A 25,774-nucleotide genomic window follows, 5' to 3' on the forward strand; every position below is an offset into this window, starting at 1 on the left:
GGGCCATGCTGTTGTAGAATCGGCCATTTAATATGTTCCTGCTTAGTTCATGTGGTCAGGACAACATCCGGACCCTATGAAGAGCTAGTGGTCAGTGTTAAAGGAACTGGTACCTGGAGTCACCTGGATTCACCTTTTCAGGGTCATAATCCCATCCCTAACCCGTAGCTGCCCCTGTATAGAAGTAGGGAAACCCCTTAACTCTCTGTTCCCTCTCTGGACTCTCTGTGGTTGAGTCTTCTCAAACCACATCTCTGAATGCAGCCCTGCTCAGTCTATGGTATCAGATGGAGGTGTTTGTTATATTTGGTGTATCTGATCTGAGGGTGAATGGCAGCTATTTACCAGTCACTGTCTCTCAGAGTAAATGAGGGAACCACAGAGGTGTGTGTTTCTCACTACCTACAGTAGTCTGTGTTGGATGACACTGCATCTCATGTGACAAATATGATTCTGTGAAATTTCCCTCAAAATTACATATCAAGTTTCAGACTGAGAAATAATGATTTTCAAATACCTGTGAATCTGATGCATTTTGTTATTCAGTTATACTGAATATCTGTTTGTTGTTAAAGCTACAGTATATAAAAACTGACCCTAGATCAGAAAGTTGATGGACCAGGTTTAGAGTGTGTAGTTGGGGAAGTGTTTCTTTGTCATTTAGGAGTATAAGCAGTGTGTGAGTTACAGGGCCCGTGGGGGCCCAGCCCCCTCAAATGAGACATGCACTCCCCTAAATGCAACAAAAGTCAAACTTTGGGGGGACTCAAATTTAACAACTCTTCTATTTGTTTAAAATTTGTATCGCCACAGTGGTAAATATGAAAATGAAAACTTATTCCAAATTAAATGAACACCCCCCACCTCTGTGTCATGGTTTAAACCAGTGACAGTTGGTTCAGGTTATTTCAATCACATTAATCTCTCTTCTCCGCCTGTCTGCATCTCTCTCCATCTGTTTTGAGCTTTCGCTAGTGAACTTACAACATTGTCTCGACTGGGTCCAGCCTGCCAGAGAACTTGTAACATTGTTTCAACTGGGCCCCTCAGTTTCCTGCGCCAATGAGCTCGGGACAGACGCAGCTGTATTTGCGTCCTGTATTTCAGACCCTTTTCAGGTGTCTGGACTTTTCTTGTTACACAAAATGTCTGGCCATTTGTCAGCATGACGAATCCAGTGGCCCTTTACAGTCTTACCGGTATACAGGTTGAAAATGGCAGATTTGGACACTAAGGGCCTAAATTGGATTGCAGTGATTCCTCTGGGGGGTAAATGCTAAGTGATTTAAATGGTGTAAATTACGAGGACTCTTAAGTATTTTGAAAGATTAGATTATTATAATAAATACCGCTTTCATGTCATACAAGCCAAACACCCATTACTCCACTTCACATACCCATATAATAAAACTAATGTACTACAGTGTCATGGTTTATGATCACTGTGTTTGATGTACAGTTAGAAGATGACATGGCGTTATACCCTGGGTTGTACTGAACAGAGTGAGTTTGTTGTATTGAGAAGACAATTTGCTGTGGACCACGCATCTGAATGTACTCATGACTACATTCTATGTAGTATGCCAGCCATAATGATCTGCTTCTCTGAATGTACTCATGACTACATTCTATGTAGTATGCATGCCATAATGATCTGCTTCTCTGAATGCACTCATGACTACATTCTATGTAGTATGCATGCCATAATGATCTGCTTCTCTGAATGTACTCATGACTACATTCTATGTAGTATGCATGCCATAATGATCTGCTTCTCTGAATGCACTCATGACTACATTCTATCTGCTTCTCTGAAGTATGCATGCCATAATGATCTGCTTCTCTGAATGTACTCATGACTACATTCTATGTAGTATGCATGCCATAATGATCTGCTTCTCTGAATGTACTCATGACTACATTCTATGTAGTATGCATGCCATAATGATCTGCTTCTCTGAATGCACTCATGACTACATTCTATGTAGTATGCATGCCATAATGATCTGCTTCTCTGAATGTACTCATGACTACATTCTATGTAGTATGCATGCCATAATGATCTGCTTCTCTGAATGTACTCATGACTACATTCTATGTAGTATGCATGCCATAATGATCTGCTGATCTGCTTCTCTGAATGTACTCATGACTACATTCTGAATGCCATAATGACTCTGAATGTATGACTACATTCTATGTAGTATGCATGCCATAATGATCTGCTTCTCTGAATGTACTCATGACTACATTCTATGCCATAATGAGTATGCATGCCATAATGATCTGCTTCTCTGAATGTACTCATGACTACATTCTATGTAGTATGCATGCCATAATGATCTGCTTCTCTGAATGTACTCATGACTACATTCTATGTAGTATGCCAGCCATAATGATCTGCTTCTCTGAATGTACTCATGACTACATTCTATGTAGTATGCATGCCATAATGATCTGCTTCTCTGAATGTACTCATGACTACATTCTATGTAGTATGCATGCCATAATGATCTGCTTCTCTGAATGTACTCATGACTACATTCTATGTAGTATGCCAGCCATAATGATCTGCTTCTCTGAATGTACTCATGACTACATTCTATGTAGTATGCCTGCCATAATGATCTGCTTCTCTGAATGTACTCATGACTACATTCTATGTAGTATGCCAGCCATAATGATCTGCTTCTCTGAATGTACTCATGACTACATTCTATGTAGTATGCATGCCATAATGATCTGCTTCTCTGAATGTACTCATGACTACATTCTATGTAGTATGCATGCCATAATGATCTGCTTCTCTGAATGTACTCATGACTACATTCTATGTAGTATGCATGCCATAATGATCTGCTTCTCTGAATGTACTCATGACTACATTCTATGTAGTATGCATGCCATAATGATCTGCTTCTCTGAATGTACTCATGATTACATTCTATGGTTAGCAGATGTTATTGCGAGTGTAGCGAAATGCTTGTGCTTCTAGATCTGACAGTGCAGCAGTATCTAACAGGTAATATCTAACAATTCCATAACAAAACCTAATATCGAACACATTCCACAACAAAACCTTAAACACACAATCTAGTGAAGGAATGGAATAAGAATATATCCACTGCTCAAAAAAAATAAAGGGAACACTAAAATAACACAGCCTAGATCTGAATGAATGAACTTTTTCTTTACATGGTTGAATGTGCTGACAACAAAATCACACAAACGATCAATGGAAATCAAATGTATCAACCCATGGAGGTCTGGATTTGGAGTCACACTCTAAATTAAAGTGGAAAACCACACTACAGGCTGATCCAACTTTGATGTAATGTCCTTAAAACAAGTCAAAATGAGGCTTCGTAGTGCGTGTGTGGCCTCCACGAGCCTGTATGACCTCCCTACAACGCCTGGGCATGATCCTGATGAGGTGGTGGATGGTCTCCTGAGGGATCTCCTCCCAGACCTGGACTAAGGCATCCGCCAACTCCTGGACACAGTCTGTGGTGCAACGTGGCGTTGGTAGATGGAGCGAGACATGATGTTCCAGATGTGCTCAATTGGATTCAGGTCTGGGGAATGGGCGGGCCAGTCCATAGCATCAATGCCTGCCTCTTGCAGGAACTGCTGACACACTCCAGCCACATGAGTTCTAGCATTGTCTTGCATTAGGAGGAACCCAAGAGGAACCCAGGGCCAACCGCACCAGCATATGGTCTCACAAGGGGTCTGAGGATCTCATCTCGGTACCTAATGGCAGTCAGGTTACCTCTGGCGAGCACATGGAGGTGTGGCCCCCCCAAAGAAATGCCATCCCGCACCATGACTGACCCACCGCCAAACCGGTCATGCTGGAGGATGTTGCAGGCAGCAGAACATTCTCCACTGCGTCTCCAGACTCTGTCACGTGCTCAGTGTGAACCTGCTTTCATCTGTGAAGAGCACAGGGTGCCAGTGGAGAATTTGCCAATCTTTGTGTTCTCTGGCAGATGCCAAACGTCCTGCACGGTGTTGGGCTGTAAGCACAACCCCCCACTTGTGGACGTCGGGCCCTCATACCACCCTCATGGAGTCTGTTTCTGACCGTTTGAGCAGACACATGCACATTTGTGGCCTGCTGTGGAGGTCATTTGCAGGGCTCTGGCAGTGCTCCCATGCTCTGGACACTACGCTGGCACACAGCAAACCTTCTTGCCACAGCTCACATTGATGTGCCTTCCTGGATGAGCTGCACTACCTGAGCCACTTGTGTGGGTTGTAGACTCCGTCTCATGCTACCACTAGAGTGAAAGCACCGCCAGCATTCAAAAGTGACCAAAACATCAGCCAGGAAGCATAGGAACTGAGAAGTGGTCTGTGGTCAGCACCTGCAGAACCACTCCTTTATTGGTGGTGTCTTGTTAATTGCCTATAATTTCCACCTGTTTTCTATTCCATTTGCACAACAGCATGTGAAATGTATTGTCAATCAGTGTTGCTTCCTAAGTGGACAGTTTGATTTCACAGAAGTGTGATTGACTTGGAGTTACATTGTGTTGTTTAAGTGTTCCCTTTATTTTTTAGAAGTGTACATATAAGTATATGGATGAGCAATGACCGTGGCATAGGCAAGATGGTATAAAATACAGTATATACAGTTGAAGTCGGAAGTTTACATACACCTTAGCTTAGTTTTTCACAATTCCTGACATTTAATCCTAGTAAAAATTCCCTGTCTTAGGTCAGTTAGGATCACCACTTTATTTTAAGAATGTGAAATGTCAGAATAATAGTAGTGATTTATTTCTTATTTATCCTGACAGAGCTGGTGTAACAGAGTCAGGTTTGTAGGACTCCTTGTCTACTTGCATACACGTTTTCAGTTCTGCCCACAAATGTTCGATAGGATTGAGGTAATGGCTTGGTGAAGGCCACTCCAATACCTTGACTCTGTTGTCCTGAAGCCATTTTGCCACAACTTTGGAAGTATGCTTGGGGTCAATGTCCATTTTGAAGACTCATTTGTGACCATGCTTTAATTTCCCGACTGATGTCTTGAGATGTTGCTTCAAGATATCTACATACATTTTCCTACCTCATGATACCATCTATTTTGTGAAGTGCACCAGTCCCTCCTGTAGCAAAGCACCCCCACAACATGATGCTGCCACCCCCGTGCTTCACAGTTAGGATGGTGTTCTTCGGCTTGCAAGCCTCCCCATTTGTCCTCCAAAATGGTCATTATGTCCCAAATGTATTTATTTAGACCTTCTTACATCAGCTGATATATCAAAGTGCTGTACAGAAACCCAGCCTAAAACAGCAAGCAATGCAGGTGTAGAAGCACGGTGGCTAAGAAAATCTCCATAGAAAGGCCAAAACCTAGAGAGGAACCAGGCTATGAGGGGTGGCCAGTCCTCTTCTGGCTGTGCCCGGGTGGAGGTTATAACAGAACATGGCCAAGATGTTCAAATGTTCATACATGACCAGCAGGGTCAAATAATAATAATAATCACAGTGGTTGTTGAGGGTGCAACAGGTCAGCACCTCAGGAGTACATGTCAGTTGGCTTTTCATAGCCGATCATTCAGAGTATCTCTACTGCTCCTGCTATCTCTAGAGAGTTGAAAACAGCAGGTCTGGGACCGGTAGCACGTCTGGTGAACAAGTCAGGGTTCCATAGCCGCAGGCAGAACAGTTGAAGCTGGAGCAGCAGCACCAAACAGTTCTATTTTTGTTTCGTCAGACCAGAGGACATTTCTCCAAAAAGTACCATCTTTGTCCCCATGTGCAGTTGCAAACCGTAGTCTGGCTTTTTGTGGTGGCTTTGGAGCAGTGGCTTTTATACCTTACTGAACGGCCTTTCAAGTTATGTTGATATAGGACTTGTTTTACTGTGGATATAGATATTTTTGTACCTTCTTCCTCCAGCATCTTCAAGGTCCTTTGCTGTTGTTCTGAGATTGATTTGCACTTTTCTCAAAAACGTATGTTCATCTCTAGGAGACAGAACGCGTCTTATTCCTGAGCGGTATGACGGCTGCGTGGTCCCATGGTGTTTATACTTGCACACTATTGTTTGTATAGATGAGCGTGGTACCTTCAGGCATTTGGAAATTGCTTCCAAGGATGAACCAGACTTGTGGAGATCTACCATTTGTTTCTGAGGTCTTGGCTGATTTCTATTGATTTTTCCCATGGTGTCAAGCAAAGAGGCACTGAGTTTGAAGGTATGCCTTGAAATACATCCACAGGTACGCCTCCAATTGACTCAAATGATGTCAATTAGCCTATCAGAAGCTTATGAAGCCATGTCATTTTCTGGAATTTTCCAAGCTGTTTGAAAAGCTGTCAACTTAGTGTATAAACTTCTGACCCACTGGAATTGTGATACAGTGAAATAATCTGTCCCTTTTAATTGCTACCATAATCTGTCTGTGAAAAATTGTTGGAAAAATGACTTGTCATGTGGATGTCCTACCCGACTTGCCTAAACTATAGTTTGTTAACAAGAAATGTGTGGAGTGGTTGAAAAGTTCTATTGACTCCAACCTAAGTGTATGTAAACTTCCCACTTCAACTGTACGCAAGATAGGTAAACATTATTAAAGTGGCATTATTTAAGTGACTAGTGATCAATTTATTAAAGTGGCCAATGATTTCAAGTCTGTATGTAGGCAGAAGCCTCTGTTAGTGATGGCTGTTTAACAGTCTGACGGGCCTTGAGATAGAAGCTGTTTTTCAGTCTCTCGTCCCAGCTTTGATGCACCTGTTCTGACCTCGCCTTCTGGATGGTAGCGGGGTGAACAGGCTGTGGCTCGGGTGATGGTTGTCCTTGATGATCTTTTCGACCTTTTTGTGACATCAGGGGTTGTAGGTGTCTTGCAGGGCAGGTAGTTTGCCCCTGGTGATGCGTTGTGCAGACCGCACCACCCTCTGGTGAGCCCTGCTGTTGTGGGCGGTGCAGTTCTCTCAATTGTGCGTCTAAAAGTTTAAGGGATTTAGGTGGCAAGCTGTTGCGCCGCCTTCACCACAATGGACCATTTCAGTTTGTCCGTGATGAGTACACCGAGGAACTTAACCTTCCAACTTCTCCACTACTGTCCCGTCGATGCGGATAGGGGGGTGCTCCCTCTGCTGTTTCCTGAAATCCACGATCATCTCCTTTGTTTTGGTAATGTTGAGTGAGAGATTATTTTCCTGGCACCACACTCCGAATGCCCTCACCACCTCTTGTCGTTGTTGGTAGTCGAGCCTAGTACTGTTGTACCGTCTGAAAACTTGATGATTGAGTTGGAGTGCATGGACACGCAGTCATGGGTGAACAGGGAGTAGAGGAGGGGGCAGAGCGCGCACCCTTGTGTTGAGTGTTGAGGATCAGCAAAGTGGTGATGTTTCCTACCTTCACCACCTGGGGGCGGACCGTCAGGAAGTCCAGGACCCAATTAAACAGGGTGGGGTTGGAACAACCTTTCAAATTATGCCCACCTGACCCAGATTGCAATTTCTATTGGACTGCGTAAACAACAGTTATTGTGTAATGGCTGGGATGTAGGGCTGTGTTCAAAACAAGAAAAAATGTGGTTGCTCTAGTTCCTCAATGGCACAGCTTGGAGAGCAAATAAAAGTGTATTGAAATGAATTAGAAACTGTGCACACTTTGGAGAGGTGTGTGGCCACTTGACATCTCACTCAACATAGGTGCAACGTAAGACAAAACACTATCTCAAATTTTCCAAGAATTTTCCTATTATATTGCTGAATGTATCCAGAGTATTTTCAGATTATGTTATCAACAAATGTGGTGAAAAGTATAGTAAATGTGAAATGCTGATAAAATCAGGTTTGTCAGGTGGACTGTTGTCCTTAAATTTAGTTTAATAATTTTCCCTTTTAATTGCTACCATGGTAATGCATATGCTTTCCATATTTCTTTTGTAAGAAACATTTTAATTTAGCCCCCTCCATATAGGCCAAGTCCCACTAGTGTATGGGGCTAATTCAGACTACAAGAGTGGAGCACTAATTACAATCACTGCAAGTTATTTCACGCAAGCACCAAAGCACACATCTGGGTTTGGTGGATGCCAGGAGAACGCTACCTACCTGAATGCATATTGGAAACTAAAGTTTGGAGGAGGAATAATGGTCTGGGACTGCTTTTCATGGCCCCTTAGTGCCAATGACATCCTCAACGATTCTGTGCTCCCAACTTTGTGGCAACCGTTTGGGGAAGGCCCTTTTCTTGTTTCAGCATGACAATGCCCCTGTGCACAAAGCGAGGTGTTTTTTGGTTTGTCGATTTTAGTGTGGAAGAACTTGACTGGCCTGCACAGAGCCCATGAATGGAAGCAAGTCCCCTCAGCAATCTAGGCTGTTATAGCAGCAAAAGGTGGGACCAACTCTGTATTTATGCCCATGATTTTGGAATAAAATGTTTGACGAGCACATACTTTTGGCCATGTAGTGTAATTCACACTCTGAGTGTTAGGTTGGTGTCTATGTAGTCAGAATCGCTGATTGGGTGTGTCCAAGGTTGTCGGAAGCAGCTGTTTGTGTGGCAAGACCAAATGGGAAGAAACGGGTGCTGTGAAGCCGGGCAGAACTCACTGTCACTGTGGCAACTCTACACTGCATGTCTGCCAGTAATGGCTGTATACTTGCATGTTACGGACACTAATTGCAAGGTCTCCATGTTCAGTGACAAGTGTCGCACACACACACACAAAAGTGTGCGCAAACAAACAAACAAACAAACAAACAAACAAACAAACAAACAAACAAACAAACAGTGTGCACACACACACAGAATACTCAGGGGAACAGGGTGTTCCTCAAAAGGGGAACAGAGAGTGAGAAGAGTTATTTAGGGCTTTAGGTGGCATACGTCTCACAATAGAAAGGCTGTTTCTCGCTCTGTGTGTCTCCTGCTCTCTGTCTCTCGCTCTGTGTGTCTCTTGCTCTCTGTCTCTCGCTCTGTGTGTCTCTTGCTCTCTGTCTCTCGCTCTGTGTGTCTCTTGCTCTCTGTCTCTCGCTCTGTGTGTCTCTTGCTCTCTGTCTCTCGCTCTGTGTGTCTCTTGCTCTCTGTCTCTCGCTCTGTGTGTCTCTTGCTCTCTGTCTCTCGCTCTGTGTGTCTCTTGCTCTCTGTCTCTCGCTCTGTGTGTCTCTTGCTCTCTGTCTCTCGCTCTGTGTGTCTCTTGCTCTCTGTCTCTCGCTCTGTGTGTCTCTTGCTCTCGGTCTCTCGCTCTGTGTGTCTCTTGCTCTCGGTCTCTCGCTCTGTGTGTCTCTTGCTCTCGGTCTCTCGCTCTGTGTGTCTCTTGCTCTCGGTCTCTCGCTCTGTGTGTCCTTTGCTCTCGCTCTGTCTGTGTGTGTCGCTCGCGCTCTCGCTCTCTCTCTGTGTGTGTGTGTGTGTGTGTGTCTTTCTCTTTCAATTTGCTTTATTGGCATGAAGTAACAATGTACATATTGCTATAGCTTATTTTGGATATTTACAATATAAAAAATGAGAATCAAAAGTGTCAACGTGACAACCATAACCAAGGGTCAAAATAACCACATTGAACAACAACAATAAGCATACAGTAAAGGACATGTGCAGGTTGATTGGTTTGTCAGACACTGTCCCTCATCTTATGGCAGGTAGCAATGTCGTGCCCTGCCAACCCACAGCACTTTGCGTCCTCCCCCAACAGGACGGGTAGCCTACTCTCATCAGAGGTCTTTTAAAGCCTTGAATACGGGTTTCAAATTTGGGGAAATGACACTAATTGTTTTATATATTAGGTGCTGCTGTTGTGCAGTGGTTGCACAGCCTTTCCTCAACAGGGAGCCAGGTATTCCTGTGTCTACCCTTCTCAATGGCAAGGCTGTGCTCACTGAGCCTGTACTTTATCAAAGTTTTTTGAAAGTTTTGATCAGTAATAATATAATAATAATATATGTCATTTAGCAGACGCTTTTATCCAAAGCGACTTACAGTCATGTGTGCATACATTCTACATATGGGTGGTCCCGGGAATCGAACCCACTACCCTGGCGATACAAGCGCCATGCTCTACCAACTGAGCTACAGAAGGACCACTGTAACCATGGTCAAATATTTAGTCATAGTGTACTATCGATTTCGGGCCAGATAGCGCTGCATTTTGCTTTGTGCTTGTGTTTCCCAATACGCAATGTAGTTTTGTTTTGACTGTTGTAATTTGGTTTATTCTGATTGATTGGATGTTCTGGTCCTGAGGCTTCAGTGTGTTAGTAGAACAGGTTTGTGAACTCAGCCCAGGACCAGCTAGATGAGGGGACTCTCTTATTTGCTCGGCTCTTGGCATTTTAGGGCTTGGTAATGATAGGAGAGGAGATCACTGTATTTTAGATGTTTCCAAAACTTAAAAAAAAAAGGTTTTATTATTAGTGGATATTGGCCTAATTCTGCCCTGTATGTATTGTTTGTAGTTTTCCTCTGGACATGTAAGATAATCTTACAGAACTCTGCATGCAGGGTTTCAATGGGGGTGTTTGTCCCATCTGATGAAATCTTGTTTTGCAAGTGGACCCCACACCTCGTTACCATAAAGTGCAATTGGTTCAATGACCTAGTCAATTAGTTTTAGCCAGATTTTAATAGGTATTTCAATTTGAATTAGTTGTTTTAATGGTGTAGAATGCCCTGCATGCTTTCTATCTGTTCATTCACTGCCTCATTAATGTGTCTAGTTGAGCTTATTTTTAAACCTAAGTAATTGTAGTGTGTGCAGTACTCTATATATTTTGTACCAATTGAGAACTTTGATCTAATTCCCTGAGATCTGGATATTCTCTGGAAAATCATTGTTTTAGTATTTTTGGGGTTTACTGCCAGGGCCCAGGTCCTGGGCCCTATTGAAGACTGCAGGGCTCAGATTGCATCTCTCTCTGTCTCTTTCTCGCTCTTTCTCTTTTTCTCTCAAAATGGGCTTGATTGGCATGGGAAACGTGTTAACATTGCCAAAGCATGGGAGGTAGATTATATACAAAAGTGAAATGTCATTATATACATACATACAGTGGGGCAAAAAAGTATTTAGTCAGCCACCAATTGTGCAAGTTCACCCACTTAAAAAGATGAGAGAGGCCTGTAATTTTCATCATAGGTACACTTCAACTATGACAGACAAAATGAGAAAAGAAAATCACATTGTAGGATTTTTTAAATTAATTTATTTGCAAATTATGGTGGAAAATAAGTATTTGGTCAATAACAAAAGTTTATCTCAATACTTTGTTATATACCCTTTGTTGGCAATGACAGAGGTCAAAAGTTTTCTGTAAGTCTTCACAAGGTTTTCACACTGTTTCTGGTATTTTGGCCCATTCCTCCATGCAGATCTCCTCTAGAGCAGTGATGTTTTGAGGCTGTTGCTGGGCAACACGGACTTTCAACTCCCTCCAAAGATTCTCTATGGGGTTGAGATCTGGAGACTGGCTAGGCCACTCCAGGACCTTGAAATGCTTCTTACGAAGCCACTCCTTCGTTGCCCAGGCGGTGTGTTTGGGATCATTGTCATGCTGAAAGACCCAGCCATGTTTCATCTTCAATGCCCTTGCTGATGGAAGGAGGTTTTCACACAATCTCACGATACATTGCCCCATTCATTCTTTCCTTTACACGGATCAATTGTCCTGGTCCCTTTGTAGAAAAACAGCCCCAAAGCATGATTTCTCCACCCCCATGCTTCACCGTAGGTATGGTGTTCTTTGAATGCAACTCAGCATTCTTTGTCCTCCTAACATGACGAGTTGAGTTTTTACCAAAAGGTTCTAGTTTGGTTTCATCTGACCATATGACATTCTCCCAATCTTCTTCTGGATCATCCAAATGCTCTCTAGCAAACTTCAGACGGGCCTGGACATGTACTGGCTTAAGCAGGGAGACACGTCTGGCACTGCAGGATTTGAGTCCCTGGTGGCGTAGTGTGTTACTGATGGTAGGTTTTGTTACTTTGGTCCCGGCTCTCTGCAGGTCATTCACTAGGTCCCCCCCATGTGGTTCTGGGATTTTTGCTCACCGTTCTTGTGATCATTTTGACACCACGGAGTGAGATCTTGCGTGGAGCCCCAGATCGAGTGAGATTATCAGTGGTCTTGTATGTCTTCCATTTCCTAATAATTGCTCGCACAGTTGATTTCTTCAAACCAAGATGCTTACCTATTGCAGATTCAGTCTTCCCCAGTCTGGTGCAGGTCTACAATTTTGTTTATGGTGTCCTTTGACAGCTCTTTGGTCTTGGCCATAGTGGAGTTTGGAGTGTGACTGTTTGAGCTTGTGGATAGGTGTCTTTTATACTGATAACAAGTTCAAACTGGTACCATTTAATACAGGTAACGAGTGGAGGACAGAGGAGCCTCTTAAAGAAGAAGTTACAGGTCTGTGAGCCAGAAATGTGAGCCAGTTTGTAGGTGACCAAATACTTATTTTCCACCATAATATTTTTTTTGTAATTTTTATTTCACCTTTATTTAACCAGGTAGGCTAGGTGAGAAAAAGTTCTAATTTGCAACTGCGACCTGGCCAAGATAAAGCATAGCAGTGTGAACAGACAACACAGAGTTACACATGGAGTAAACAATTAAGTCAATAACACAGTAGAAAAAAGAGTCTATATACATTGTGTGCAAAAAGCATGAGGAGGTAGGCGAATAATTACAATTTTGCAGATTAACACTGGAGTGATAAATGATCAGAAGGTCATGTACAGGTAGAGATATTGGTGTGCAAAAGAGCAGAAAAGTACATGAATAAAAACAGTATGGGGATGAGGTAGGTAAATCGGGTGGGCTATTTTCCGATGGACTATGTACAGCTGCAGCGATCGGTTAGCTGCTCAGATAGCAGATGTTTGAAGTTGGTGAGTGAGAAGTCTCCAACTTCAGCGAATTTCTATTTATTTTTTAATTTTTTTTTATATATATTTTTTTTGCAATTCGTTCCAGTCACAGGCAGCAGAGAACTGGAACAAAAGGCGGCCAAATGAGGTGTTGGCTTTAGGGATGATCAGTGAGCCACCTGCTGGAGCGCGTGCTACGGGTGGGTGTTGCCATCGTGACCAGTAAACTGAGATAAGGCGGTGCTTTACCTAGCATGGACTTGTAGATGACCTGCAAACAGGCCCAACCCCCACTCTTACACTAGCCCAAGCCAATGCCATGTAACAGATGCTCAGCAGGCTCTGCTCACACTTACTGGCCCAAGGCCAAACCACACGACCAACAACATTGGACACTTTATGGAACACAAAGCATTCACTATATCATCCTGGAATATCCAAGGCCTGAGGTCACCTGCCTTTGGCCGAAAGAGCAGGAATCCAGGCTACACCAAAGAAATCGGTAATGCAGACATTGTCATCCTGCATGAAACCTGGTATCGAGGAGATGGACCCACTGGTTGCCCTCTAGGTTACAGAGAGCTGGTAGTCCCATCCAACAAACTACCAGGCGTGCTCTGAATTCTGTCACTTGTCACATTATCAAGAGATTTGTAAGTTTGTAGAAAGTTTTGTACATTTTGTAGAAAGAAAGAAATTTTCAAGTAAAAAAAAATGGTTTGAGCGTCTTTGGGGGCAGGACCTCTTGTTTTGGGTGAGGATGACGAGGGAGCATATGAGCTTCCCTGAGTCATTTAACAGGTTGTGCAAATTCACATTTTCATCAGCTGTCCAGGTGGCTGGTCCCACAGGTGAAGAAGCCAGATGTGGAGGTCCTGGGTTGGTGTGGTTACATGTGGTCTATGGTTGTGAGGCCGGTTGGACATACTGCCAAATTCTCTAAAATGATGTTGGAGGCAGCTTATGGTAGAGAAATTGACATAATTGTATCTGGCAACAACTCTGATATACTTTCCTCCAGTCAGCGTGCCAATTGCACGCTCCCTCAACTTAAGACGTCTGTGGCGTTGTGTGGCACAACTGCACTTTTTAGATTCGCCTTTTATTGTCCCAAGCACAAGGTGCAGCTGTGGAATAATCATGCTGTTTTAAGCAGCTTCTTGATATGCCACACCTGTCTTCTGGATGGATTATCTTGGCAAAGGAGAAATGCTCACTAACAGGAATGTAAACAAAACAAACTTGTGCACAATCTGAGAGACATTTTTTGTGCGCATGGAACATTTCTTGGATATTTTATTTCGTCTCATGAAACATGGGACCAACAATTTACATGTTTTATATTTTTGTTTAGTTGTACATGAATAAAAATCTATTCACCCTGGACATGAGACTTGCATTGATTTTTGTTTAAATTTTGGAGTCATAGGTACCAAGTGTTATCTTGATGGAGAAAGTCTGCATGTTGTTTGAGGTTTAAGTTACAAAAGTTGTTAGCATTTTCCTCATTTCTATTATGAATAAGGTAGTGTTTTGTAACAGGACTGAGTTTTTGGAAACCCTGATCTAGGGTGCCATGACCCAGCTGGGGATGGACACATGTTAGTTTGTCTGGGAGACTTTGAGGGAAGAGATGGCATGAGTTTGAGTGAGCACAGTAAATCCAATTCGACCAGTGGCCCTGGATGCTATATATCATCACACAGACAGTTATAGCGAAGGAGGTTTCTACAGTACATAAAGATGACTTCCACCAGTGGCGCTAACTTCTCTGCTCTGGAGAGGTCGCATGTCAGACTGCTCTGGAGGTCCTTGGAATATTCTCTCTGTAGCTCCTGTAGAAATATGGATCGAGGTACTGAATCCAGTTGTCAGAGAGCAAGAGTTAAAGGACAATTCCACACACAATCTATCCTTTAGTATTTGTTTCATTCAACATTGTTGCCATAGTTGCAATGTTTTTCATGTCAGCACTCAAGTTTTAAAGTTATGCAACTTTGAAAATACAGAAATCATCCCTGTATGCTGTATGCTGCGTTCTATATTGTTGAGGACTACAGTATATGGGTGCCTTCCAATCAGACAAATGGATGTGTAAAAGACATAGTGCCCCAATGGCATTCGAAAGGAGGAGTGTGTTCAGGGGGAGGCTTGTGTTGTCTGTCAGAAAAGTTGCAAAGACCATCCTTCAACCAATTAAAAAAACACAGAACAGTGTTTTTTTTCATGACCAAACAACTGTGTTGGACATTCATTTCATGCATTTTGGTTTAAAGGCAGCCTTACTCTGTGGTTCGTCATGTCTAGCTTCACTCTCATTCTCCCTAAACCCCCGGCCCCTCACCCTCGACCTCCCATTGGCCAAAGGCCTCCTGCCAAACCCTCTGATTCTCTGACAGGGAGTGACTCCAGGAGAAAACCACATGTTCACGATGCGTAGGGCTTTTCCACTGCTCATGAGAGTGGAGTATTGTAAATCTATTTTTAAAATACGCATGACTTAGTGACATGGAGTGCTCCATGTTCCTGCTGGTAGCAGGCTTTAACCTGGATGCAGGGAAATGTCCTGCAGGACTCCTGCCTTGGAGTATGGTTGTATCTTCAGTCCCTTCTGAAAATAGTTACACCCCTTGACATTTTCCAAATTTTGCTGTGCTACAGCCTGAATATAAAACGGGTCAAATGTTGTTGTCACTAGCCTACACACTACCCATTAATGTAAAAGCGGAATTATGTTTTTAGAAATATTTACAAATGAAAAGCTGAAATGCCTTTAGTCAAGTATTCAACCCTTTTGTTATGGCCTAAATAAGTTCAGGATTTAAAATGTTCACATAAATTGCATGATGGTGTTTAGGTACTTATTCAAAAAATCATGTTAATCTCTGTACCCCTCACACACAATTATCTGTAAGGTCATTTTTAGTCGAGCAGTGAATTTCAAACGGACTCGACCACAAAGACCAGGGAGGTTTTCCAATGCCTTGCGAATAAGGGCACCTATTGGTAGATGGGTTAAAAAATGAGACATTGAGTATCCCTAAGAGCATGGTGCAGTTATCAAATACACTTTGCATTGTGTATCAATACACCCAGTCACTACAAAGATACAGGCATCCTTCCTAACTCAAGATCTGCTAAGGGATTTCACCATGAGGCCAAAGGTGACTTTAAAACCGTTAGTGGCTGTGATGGGATAACTTAGGATGGATCAAAACATTGTAGTTATTCCACAATACTAACCTAAATGACAGAGTGAAAAAAGAAAGTACAAAATAAAAAATATTCCAAAACATGCATCCTGTTTGCAATAAGGCACTAAAGTAAAACTTCAAAAAACGTGGCACAACTTTTTCCTGAGTACAAAGTGTTCTGTTTTGGGCAAACACAACACACCATGGAGTACCCCTCTTCATATTTTCAAGCATGGTGGTGGCTGCATCATGTTATGGGTATGCTTCTCATTTGCAAGGACTAGGGAGTTTTTAAGGATGAAAATAAATGGAATACAGCGAAGCACAGGAAAAATCCTAGAGGAAAACCGGGTTCAGTAAGCTTTCCACTAGACACTGGGAGAGGAATTCACCTTTCAGCAGGACAATAACCTAAAACACAAGGCCAGACATACACTGGAGTTGCTTACCAAGAAGACCGTGAATCCTCCTGAATAACCTGGTTAGTTTCAACTTAAATTTGCTTGAAAATCAATGGCAAGACATGAAGATGGCTGTCAACAATGATCAACAACTAACTTGAGAGCTTGAAGAATTTGTAAAAGAATTTGCAAATATTGTACAATCCAGGTGTGCTGAACTCTTAGACTTACCCAGAAAGACTCACATCTGTCATTTCTGCCAAAGATGATTCTAACATGTATTGACACAGGGGTGTGAATAGTTATGTAAATTAGATTTCATTATCAATACATTTGCAAAAATGTCTAAAAACATGTTTATACTTTGTCATTATGGGGTATTGTGTTTAGTTGGGTGAAAGAAATTGATTTTAATCCATTTTCAATTGGGGCTGGAACACAAGTTGTGGAATAAGTAAAGGGATCTGAATACTTTCTGAAGGCACCATCTCCACCAGGCTCCTGTAAATCTGATGACAAACCTGCATAGATTTAATACAAATAATGGTACCTGTATTTAGTCAATTGAAGTCATGACAGCCACAAGTTTAAAAAAAAAAGTTTTTATATACACAGGAGTGTACAGGATTTTGTACCAGCACTTCCCTAACACCTCATTCAACTAACTGTGGTCTAAATCGATCAAAAACGTGCACACAGTTCAGTACCCTGGGACAGAAATCACCCACTTCTGTACTATTGAATGAGCTTCCCAAGTTACAAGTTTACAATTCTGCATGATAGAGAATAACGTGTGGATCTATTTCTATCTAACCTTGTCAATAAACTCCAAGAACAAGTGTCAATTTAGCGAGCTTGCTAAATGCATGTATAGCAACTTTATCAAACAGATGGTTAACTAACTAGAAAATATCATGATTTGTTTTCCCCTCGCATCTATAGCCGCCTGATGAAGCTAGTGAGTTGATAAACTTGTATCATGGGTTAAATGTCAGAAGCCAGCTAGCTAGCATTAGCTGCTGTTAATTTAGTTCTGAATTATAACATGTTGTATTTCACAAGTTAAACTACTGTCATGCCTTTTCACAAAACAAATCGATGTACACATAAAATAGATAGTTTAATTCTAGTACTTTGGGCCGGAGTAGCGTTAATAATACTTTTCCTCCAAGGTACTTCCTGAGATTTGATTGATTGGAACATTTCAGCCAATGTGGTTTTGGCTGATTGGTCAGAAGTAAAAGGTCCTACACCCCAAGCTGCTCAAACCATTTGTTTTACTAGTGAATATCTTTCTACAAACTTACAAATATCTTGGTAATGTGACGGAACTCAGTGTGTACAACTAAAAGAAAATTAAGTGTAGTTTTGATTCACAGCAGAATATTCATAGTCGTAAATGGACAAGTAATAATTCTGAAAATAAATGATGCTTTCAAATCTTATTGAATGTATTCAAATGTCAAGTTTGCCACCGTTGTCACATTTCAAACACATAATTTTGCGAAATTTAATTGCACATTTGTGAATCGTACTTGCTACCATGAATCTCAATGTTCGATGACAAATTCTAAATACGAACTCACAGGGTTCTGTTGTTATTATCCAATATAAAGAGAGCTTTGAAGCTGAGCCGCTGTGACATCAGTGTCTGGCACACAATGGCCGCTTTGTGCTCCCACCGCGTCACAGATGCCTGCGAAACCAAGTGTATACCAGGCAATTGGAGGGCTTAGTGGGAGAACCTGCTGCCGGTAACAGTGTGTCACTAAGTGAGATGTGGAAATGAGACTGTATTTATTAGGGATCCCCATTTAGCTGCTGCCAAAAGATAAAATAGTACATCATACAACATTACACCACTACATACACAGGGGCAAAAAAGTATTTAGTCAGCCACCAATTGTGCAAGTTCTCCCACTTTAAAAGATGAAGTAATACAAATGACAGGCCTCTCAACTATGACAGAAAATGAGGGAAAAGAATCCAGAAAATCACTGTAGGATTTTTAATGAATTTATTTGCAAATTATGGTGGAAAATAAGTATTTGGTCACCTACAAACAAACAAACAAGATTTCTGGCTCTCACAGACCTGTAACTTCTTCTTTAAGAGGCTCCTCTGTCCTCCACTCGTTACATGTATTAATGGCACCTGTTTGAACTTGTTATCAGTATAAAAGACACCTGTCCACAACCTCAAACAGTCACACTCCAAACTCCACTATGGCCAAGACCAAAGAGCTGTCAAAGGACAACAGAAACAAAATTGTAGACCTACACCAGGCTGGGAAGACTGAATCTGCAATAGGTATGCAGCTTGGTTTGAAGAAATCAACTGTGGGAGCAATTATTAGGAAATGGAAGACATACAAGACCACTGATAATCTCCCTCGATCTGGGGCTCCACACAAGATCTCACCCCGTGGGGTCAAAATGATCACAAGAACGGTGAGCAAAAATCCCAGAACCACACCGGGGGACCTAGTGAATGACCTGCAGAGAGCTGGGACCAAAGTAACAAAGCCTACCATCAGTAACACACTACGCCGCCAGGGACTCAAATCCTGCAGTGCCAGACGTGTCCCCCTGCTTAAGCCAGTAAATGTCCAGGCCCGTCTGAATTTTGCTAGAGAGCATTTGGATGATCCAGAAGAAGATTGCGAGAATGTCGTATCTCATCGTGTTTGGAGGACAAAGAAGGACAAAGAATGCTGAGTTTCATCCAAAGAACACCGTACCCACTGTGAAGCATGGGGGTGAAGAAATCATGCTCTGGGGCTGTTTTTCTGCAAAGGGACCAGGACGACTGATCCGTGTAAAGGAAAGAATGAATGGGGCCATGTATCGTGAGATTTTGAGTGAAAACCTCCTTCCATCAGTAAGGGCATTGAAGATTAAACGTGGCTGGGTCTTTCAGCATGACAATGATCCCAAACATACCGCCCGGGCAACGAAGGAGTGGCTTCTTAAGAAGCATTTCAAGGTCCTGGAGTGGCCTAGCCAGTCTCCAGATCTCAAACCCATAGACAATTGTGGGAGTTGAAAGTCTGTGTTGCCCAGCAACAGCCCCAAAATATCACTGCTCTAGAGGAGATCTGCATGGAGGAATGGGCCAAAATAACAGCAACAGTGTGTGTGAAAACCTTGTGAAGACTTACAGAAAATTGCCAACAAAGGGTATATAACAAAGTATTGAGAAACTTTTGTTCTTGACCAAATACTTATTTTCCACCATAATTTGTAAATCAATTCATTAAAAATCCTACAATGTGATATTTTTCTGGATTTTTTTTCTCATTTTGTCTGTCATAGTTGAAGTGTACCTATGATGAAAATTACAGGCCTCATCTTTTTAAGTGGGAGAACTTGCATAATTGGTGGCTGACTAAATACTTTTTTTGCCCCACTGTATCTACAATACAAAATGTATAATACAACAATATTATGATGTATGTGTGCTTGTATGCTTATGCTTCTGTACCTTTGTCTTCACAGTCCCCGCTGTTCAATAAGGTGTTGTTTTTAAAAATCTGATTCTACTGCTTGCGTCAGTTACCTGATGTGGAATAGAGTTCCATGTAGTCATGGCTCTAATATAGCACTGCGTTTCCCATAGTCTATTCTGGACTTTAGGATTGTGAAGAGACTTCTGATGGTATGTCTTGTGGGGTATGCATGTGTGTTAGTCGTTTAAAACTTCCTGACACTACCCGTCCCTGTCGCGGGATCATTTGCGTCAGCAACCGCTGAATAGCATAGCGTCAAATAATATTACAAAAAAATATTCATATTCATGAAATCACAAGTGCAATATCGCAAAACACAGCTGAGCCTTTTGTTAATCCACCTGTCATCTCAGATTTTGAAATTATGCTTTACAGCGAAAGCAATCCAAGCGTTTGTAAGTTTATCGATAGCATAACATCATGTACACTTAGCATCAGGAAGCTTGGTCACGAAAATCAGAAAAGCAATCAAATTAACTGTTTGATCTTCGGATGTTTTCACTCACGAGACTCCCAGTTACACAACAAATGTTATTTTTATACCCAAAATACCAACGTTTGTTTGTCATGTTATGTTCAGAAATCCACAGGAAAGAGCGGTCACAACAACGCAGATGGAAATTCCAAATAGTCTCCATAATGTCCACAGAAACATGTCAAACATTTTTTATAATCATTCCTCAGGTAGTTTTTGAAATATATATATTTGATAATATATCAACCGAGTGTGTTCCTCCCCCTTTTATTGAAAAACCTACAATGGTGGCTTTACTCTGTTGCGCAAAAACTCACTCTGAGAGCCCCCACCTATCCACTTACACAATGTGATCTTTCATGCTAATTTTTCTAAATAAAAGCCTGAAACTATGTCTAAGGACTGTTGACACCTTAGGGAAGCCAGAGAAAAAGGAATCTGGTTGATATCCCTTTTTTAAATGGAGAATAGGCATGCATAGGAGTGTTTTCTATCCTAATCCGCCAATTATATGCATATTCTAGCATCTGGTCCTGAGAAATAGGCCGTTTACTTTGGGAACGTTATTTTTCCAAACATAAAAATAGTGCCCCCTTAATTAAAGACAGCCCAGTGCATTCAGCTTGTCAACACTTCTTACATAAACAAGTAGTGATGAAATCACTCTCCTCCACTTTGAGCCATGAGAGATTGACATGCAAATCATTGTTAGCTCCCTAACAGCCGTGCTGCCCTGTTCTGAGCCAATTGTAATGTTCCTGTCCCTCTTTGTGGCACCTGACCACACGACTGAACAGTAGTCCAGGTGCAAACAAAACTAGGGCCTGTAGGACCTGCCTTGTTGATAGTGTTGTTAAAGGCAGAGCAGTGCTTTATTATGGGCAGACTTCTCGCCATCTTAGCTACTGTTGTATCAGTATGTTTTGACCATGACAGTTTACAATCCAGGGTTAATCCAAGCAATTGCCACATCCAGGGTTACTCCAGGCAATTTACAAGATTTAGTTGAGGTTTAGGGTTTAGTGAATGCAGTGGTGTAAAGTAAAAAATACTTTAAAGTAATTCCTAAGTATGGGGGGGGGGGTGTATCTGTACTTTACTTTACTACTTATATTTTTGGCAACTTTTTCTTCACTATATTCTGAAAGAAAATCATGTACTTTTTACAGCATACATTTTCCCTGACACCCAAAAGTACTCGCACATTTTGACAGGAAAATCCAATTCACACACTTATCAAGAAAACATCCCTGGTCATCCCTACTGCCTCTGATCTGGCCGACTCACTAAACAAATTATTTGTTTGTAAATGATGTCTGAGTGATGGAGTGTGCCCAAATCTAACTGCCTGTAGCTCAGGCCCTGAAGCAAGGATATGCATATTCTTGGTAGCATTTGAAAGGAAACACTTTGAAGGTTGTGGAAATGTGAATTGAATGCAGGAGAATATAACACAATAGATCTGGTAATAGAAAAAACAACCGTTTTCTTTTTTTCTACCACAGGTCCCACATCTAGCCAGACACTCTGCCAGTGTATGTGCAAAGTTTCAGACGGATAACTTGAGGTATGAGCGAGCTACATGACATTTAGTGTGACGTCACCCAGGTACATTTGGGCAAATCGTGAAGGAGACATTTACTTTCACATTACATTTTCCTGCAAGAATTTGGTCAAGTCTGTATACTTGGATTTTGATTTAGCTTGTCCAGTATTAGTAGCCACATAAGTTCAACATTTGCAAAACACAGTTTTCGTAATTCGCCATATTCTTATCACTTTTGTCCAAAAGGAAAAGGCTTGCTGTCGCACAAGGTTAGCAGCTACATTTTGCGACAGATATGGGGTTTCCTGATACCTCCGTAAAACCCAGCTCATTGGTTATCTAGCTAGCTTTGTTTGATCCCGATTTGGTGCTTATTCGTCAGAGTTAGTCGATCAAGTGAAGACCGCCCGTGTCTTCGGCGTGCAATGAAGGCGTCGCTCTCTGACCAAATTTGGTGTCCTATAGGATATACTACACCCCTAATTATATAGTGAAGTCTGGTTACATTCTAGGATCTCTGAGGAATAAATACGAACATTATTTGACTGGTTGAAACAATGTTTATGGTTAGATTTTTAGAGATTCCTTTCTTTGCAAATTGAATGAGTGGAAATAAAAAAATTGTGCATGCTATATGGACCTTTTTAAGGATATGATAAAGGTTTTTATCTAAATAAACGACATGTTATCCCTGGGACCCTTTGGATGATAAATCGGAGCAAGACCTCCAGAGGTGAATTTATCAAACCTATCGCAGTGAAAAGTTTTGTTAGGAGCTATCAAACAATAGCATGGCATTTTATCACAGTAATAGCCACTGTAAATTGGGCAGTGCAGATATACCGTTGACGGGACACCTATCCCTAAGATGCCTCAAGTCCTCAGCTGGCAGCTTCATTAAATAGTACTTGCAAAACACCAGTCTCAACGTCAACAGGGAAGAGTCTTCTCTGGGGTGCTGACCTTCTAGGCAAAGTTCCTCTGTCCATTGTCTGTTCTTTTGCCTATCTTAATCTTTTTTTTTTATTGGCCAGTCTGAGATATGGCTTTTTCTTTGCAACTGCCTAGAAGGCCAGCATCCCAGAGTCGCCTCTTCACTGTTGACGTTGAAAAAAGTCCATAAAGTCCTGATTGGTGGAGTGGAGTGCTGCAGAGATGGTTGCCCTTCTGGAAGTTTCTCCAATCTCCACAATTCCTTCTACCTCATGGCTTGGTTTTTGCTCTGACATGCACTGTCAACTGTGCTACATTTATATAGACAGGTGTGTGTGCCTTTCCAAATCATGTCCAATCAATTGAATATACCACAGGTGGTCTCCAATCAAGTAGAAAAAAACAAACATCTCAATGATGATCAATGAAAACAGGATGCAGGATTTTGTTTATTTTTGTCATTTTCTTTACTCTATCTAGTAAATATTTTCTTAACTCTATTTTCTTAACTGCATCTTTGGTTAAGCATTTAACAGTAAGGTCTACACCTGTTGTTTTCGGCACATTTGATTTGATTATATACAGGGTCAGTCAGTTCCAGTACCATATTTACAATGTTAATTTAAGTGTTATTTGTCACATGCCAAATAATACAATACTGTCAAATGCTTACTTACCTACAAGCCCTTAACCAACAATGCAGCATTTTTTTTAAAGTAAAAAAATATTTGCTTAAAAAATGTATTCAGGTTTTACCGCTACCGAGTCTATGTGCAGGGATACAGATTAGTTGAGGTAATCAAGGTAACATGTACTGTAGGTAGGGGTAAAGTGAATATCCATACAGTCGTGGCCAAAAGTTTTGAGAATGACACAAATATAAATTTTTGTCAGATGTTACTATGGAATACTGAAGTATAATTACAAGCGTTTCATAAGTGTCAACGGCTTTTATTGACAATTACATGAAGTTGATGCAAAGAGTCCATATTTGCAGTGGCATGTTTCATTATTTACTTGAGGCTAAATTGATTTTATTGATGTATTATATTAAGTTAAAATAAGTGTTCATTCAGTATTGTTGTAATTGTCATTATTACATATACACACACACACACATATATATATATATATAATGTGTATGTGTGTGTGTGTATATATGTGTGTGTGTATATATACATATATATACACACATATATATATATATATATATATATATATATGTGTGTATATATATGTATATATACACACACACATATATACACACACACACATACACATTATATATATATATATATGTGTGTGTGTGTGTATATGTAATAATGACAATTACAACAATACTGAATGAACACTTATTTTAACTTAATATAATACATCAATAAAATCAATTTAGCCTCAAGTAAATAATGAAACATGTTCAATTTGTAATATGGTTTAAATAATGCAAAACAAAGTGTTGGAGAAGAAAGTAAAAGTGCAATATGTGCTATGTAAGAAAGCTAACGTTTCAGTTCCTAGCTCAGAACATGAGAACATTTGAAAGCTGGTGGTTCCTTTTAACATGAGTCTTCAATATTCCCAGGTAAGAAGTTTTAGGTTGTAGTTATTATAATAATTATAGGACTATTTCCCTCTATACCATTTGCATTTCATTAACCTTTGACTATTGGATGTTCTTATAGGCACTTTAGTATTGCCAGTGAAACAGTATAGCTTCCGTCCCTCTAGTTAGTGCGCGCTAACTAGCTAGCCATTTCACCTCCACCATCCTCATCTCGGGAGTTGATAGGCTTGAAGTCATAAACAGCACAATGCTTGACGCACTACGAAGAGCTGCTGGCAAAACGCACGAAAGTGCTGTTTGAATGAATGTTTACGCGCCTGCTTCTGCCTACCACCGCTCAGTCAGATACTTGTATGCTTGTATGCTCAGTCAGATTATATGCAACGCAGGACACACTAGATAATATCTAGTAATATCATCAACAATGTGTCGTTAGCTAGTGATTATGATTGATTGTTTTTTCTAAGATAAGTTTAATGCAAACTAGCAACTTACCTTGGCTTACTGCATTCGCGTAACAGGCAATCTCCTTGTGGAGTGCAATGAGAGAGAGGCAGGTTGTTATTGCGTTGGACTAGTTAACTGTAAGGTTGCAAGATTGGATCCCCCGATCTGAAAATCTGTGGTGAAAATCTGTCGTTCTGCCCCTGAACAAGGCTGTTAACACACCGTTCCTAGGCCTTCATTGAAAATAAAAACGTGTTCTTAACTGACTTGCCTAGGTAAATAAAGGTATAAAAAAATATTATAATAATAATCGGCAAATCGCCGCCCAAAAGTACCGATTTCCGATTGTTATGAAAACTTAAAATCGTCCCTTCCGATTAATCGGTCGACCTCTAGTGCAGATGCACTCACACCTGCCTGCTGCCATTCCTGAGAAACCTCTGTACTAGTGGTGCCCCGATCCCGCAGCTGAAACAACTGCATGCGATGGTCCTGCCGCTTGCTGGACTTTCTTGGGCGCCCTGAAGCCTTCTTCACAACAATTGAACTGCTCTCCTTGAAGTTCTTGATGATTTGAAAAATGGTTGATTTGGGTGCAGTGTTACTGGCAGCAATATCCTTACCTGTGAAGCCCTTTTTGCGCAAAGCAATGATGATGGCACTTGTTTCCTTGCAGGTAACCATGGTTGACAGAGGAAGAACAATGATTCCAAGCACCACCCTCCTTTTTGAAGCTTCCAGTCTGTTATTCGAACTCAATCAGCATGACAGAGTGAACTCCAGCCTTGTCCTCATCAACACTCACACTTGAGTTAACGAGAGAATCACTGACATGATGTCAGCTGGTCCTTTTGTGGCAGG

At 41.4% G+C, this 25,774-nt stretch overlaps 1 protein-coding gene across 5 annotated transcripts in view; it reads left to right on the plus strand.

Moving 5' to 3' along the window:
- Positions 1 to 25,774, plus strand: part of tfeb (transcription factor EB) — a 118,422-nt gene that overhangs the window by 32,865 nt on the left and 59,783 nt on the right. For 3 of the 5 annotated variants that reach the window (XM_046342486.1, XM_046342491.1, XM_046342488.1), the window contains exon 3: positions 21,929 to 21,990. The exons of the other annotated variants lie outside the window; for them this stretch is intronic. The gene's annotated coding sequence lies outside the window, so the exon portion shown is untranslated. The remainder of the gene's footprint in view (positions 1 to 21,928; positions 21,991 to 25,774) is intronic. 5 annotated transcript variants of the gene reach the window in all.

This window comes from Oncorhynchus gorbuscha, linkage group LG03 (assembly GCF_021184085.1).
Source record: "Oncorhynchus gorbuscha isolate QuinsamMale2020 ecotype Even-year linkage group LG03, OgorEven_v1.0, whole genome shotgun sequence".
NCBI lineage: Eukaryota > Metazoa > Chordata > Actinopteri > Salmoniformes > Salmonidae > Oncorhynchus > Oncorhynchus gorbuscha.